The sequence below is a fragment of the Cygnus olor genome, chromosome 18 (genome assembly GCF_009769625.2).
Source record: "Cygnus olor isolate bCygOlo1 chromosome 18, bCygOlo1.pri.v2, whole genome shotgun sequence".
NCBI lineage: Eukaryota > Metazoa > Chordata > Aves > Anseriformes > Anatidae > Cygnus > Cygnus olor.
Window position 1 is genome coordinate 8,797,970 of NC_049186.1, and position 3,224 is coordinate 8,801,193.

Genomic DNA, 3,224 nt, shown 5'->3' on the forward strand with positions numbered 1-3,224 from the left:
TTTTTATTACGCATTTACACAGCTACACAAACTACTTGATGTAAACCCTTTTTACTGGGGTTCTGCATCATAGTGTGCCATGCTAAAGCCGAGAGTCTATAGTCAGTATGTAGGCATTCCGTCAATTAACTTCTTTTGAAGTTTATGCCTGCTGTTTTGCCTGAGTACAGACTGCAAGTCCAGGCCATAGGTTTAGCTTTGGCTTTTGAGATGCCACTCTTGAGGGAAAAATGCACTGTAAAATTGGACCAGAAAATGTGTTGCACTTCTTATGCAAGTATTCTGTGATGTATTGTATTCAATACAGATACTAAGATGCTGACTAAACTATATTTGAGCAGTTTTGCACTGCTGTTAACACATTTTATGCATACGTTTACAGATTTTTTTCCAATGGAAAGTGGTTTCACTACTGGTACAGTATCAGCACCGAAGGGTTTATTCCAGCAAGCACTGTGGTTGAGTGACATCACCTCAATTTTTTATTATCCTTAAAATATTGCATTTTTCATATTCTTTATTTATAAAGGAACAATGCTGCTGTAAATACAGGTATTTTTAATTTTTTATTTCATTCCATCACCATGAGATGCAGTTCCCTATTTGTTTAAGGGGTATATAAGCTTTCTAATGGTGTCTTCAGAAATTTATAAAATGTAAATACTGATTTTGATGGTCCTTAAGATGTGTTTAACTGTGAGACTATTTAACTAATGGTGTGGATGTGATTTGTCATCCAGTATTAAGTTCTTAGTCACTGATTTTGTGTACAAAATAGGAAAGAGGGAAACTGCAGCTTTCATTACAACCTTCTTGAATTTGCCAGCTCTCTGAGTTTTAGCAAACTCTAATTATGCCTCTGGATAGTACATCAAGCATTTCTCTCTGGCTTTAATTTGCTAAAGCTGTGCACATATGTAAAAAAAAATAGATTATTTTAGGGGAGATGTAGTTCTAGAATTATTGCTTATGTCATTTCTTAAGCAGTTATGCTCTTAATGCTTAAAAGAAGGCTAGCATTGTTTGCACAAAAAGTTGGTGATCCCCCCAAAAAACAGTAATGAAATTACTTCTGTCCAGTAAACTTTGTATGTCATGTCAATTTATAATAAAAGCTGAAAAAATCCCTTTGTTTTCTATTTATAAAGATGCCTTTTCTATATGTACCTTTGAGAGATTTTGAAGATACCGTGTAAGCTGGTTAAAAAGAAATTGAATGGTACAGTAGATATTTTAAAAAAAAAAAACACACAAAAACAACGAAAAAGTTCAGTTGTTTAAAAGAACCATTGTTTTTACATTAAATGTTTTATTTGAAATCAGCTTTTGTACATAAAGTTAAGTAATATAAAATCTGCCATGATGGTTGTCCAGTCATTTTGTGTGTACGTAAAACGGCCACTAGGAGCACCTTGTGTAACTTAATCTTCTGCTTGTTTGTTTAACTTTAGATTCATGTTCTTCCTGTGCTGGATAAAAGTAGCTAAGTATCTATCCAGTCTTTTCATTGTATGTAAGGTATTGCCATAAATTACCAGATTTTGGCTATATTATAAAAACTTTAATTCTCCTCTCTTGGGGTTAGAAGCGAGTACCTGAGGCAAGTTGTGTGTTACTGTTTAGAACTGTAATTTCTGTAACTGAGGAAAAACTATTTGAATGAAGAATATTGCTCAATGTTTTAGTTACAAAACGTGACTTTTTTATGTACAAGTGGTTAATGTTTCAAATATCTTATGAGATGCACTTTATTTGGAGCAGAGTTTAAATTGCTATCAGTTTAAAATAATGCTTCTGGTATTATGGAGGATGGATACTGCAGTACTGCAGAAAGAAGCAAGGAAGGAATTGCACTGCTCAGCAGAACAGTGGCTGTTGAATAGCAGATGCTGAATACCGTTTTCCATGTTAAAAATAATTTAGAAATTCAGATAATGAATACAGAATATGACAGATTCAGTGTTACTGCACTTGTCCAGTATGCCATTTTTCCCTAAAGTTGGCACAGTCCTAATCTAGCCTTCAGTATGTTCATGGCAGATTTTTATGGTACTTTATATTTGGTGGTCACTTAAACATACCTGGTCTGTAAACCCCAAGTTGGAACCTTTTTGACTAATGTTAAATTCAGTGCATTAAATACCACAGTCAAAATTGTTAGATGAAATTGTTAACTTTAAATGTGCATTGCTTTGAGTGTTTCGACTGTAGTTACCATTTTGGCTCTTGAGATATTGTCAGGTAGGGGGAAGAAGGCAGAGATTCACTGCCTGGAATGAAGCAGTCGCAATTTGAACAGTGCTCATTATTATGTTAGAGTAATCACTTAACAAAAAAAGAAAAAGATTTCTAACTCTGAGAATGTAGAAGGCATTCTATGAGGACAATTTTGACAATATTGTTCAAAGTGTTTCTTGATTCACAGAACAGTTTGGTGCCATCATCAACAAGTGTTGGGACGAACGTGTTGCTGTTGGACTAGCTCCTGGTTATCAATCTGCTCTTCCGTGCTGGCACAACCAAGAAAGCAAGAGTTTTTGATGAAGTAGGTAAGTCTTCCCTTCCAAGACTGTGTTATCTGTTGTTCATAAGTTGCTTGATTTAAGACTGAAGCTGTACTCTTCAGGACAAATACTCTACATCTTATCAAGAAGTAAGTTGTTGATATGAATGTTGTATTTGAGAGGAAGCTACGCTGACAGCTACCTTATTTACTGGTTTCATGAGTTATGTTCCCTTTAAAAGACACCAAAGAAAGGGAGCAGGCTGCAGATAAAGCAGAACTAAGGGAGCAAGAAAAACTTTTAGTTCAATGTGGACCTAACTTGAAGAGGATTAAACACTCGCTTCTTGATTATCAGTAATGGTAACCAAAATCTACTTTGTAGATTTGCAACATTTAATGTAACTAAGGAAATGTGAGCAGTAAAATAGACACATTAGTAAGATAGAATATTGAGGGAAGCAGTTGAGAAATGCTTTCACTAATAAAGCAAGAAAAATATTTTTGCAAGAGATGTCAGTTTAGATCTAAACTTTACAGGGAAGTAAACAATTGCTCAAAAAATATATGGGACTTCTGAGAAACGAGATGAAAATGATGAAAAATGGAGGAGCTCTTGTAAGACATGCAGTGCTATAGAATGCATTTATGTTCTTGTTAGGTGGACTCAGTGATGCCCAGTTTTATGCCCCAATCAACAACTTACTACAACATACACAGC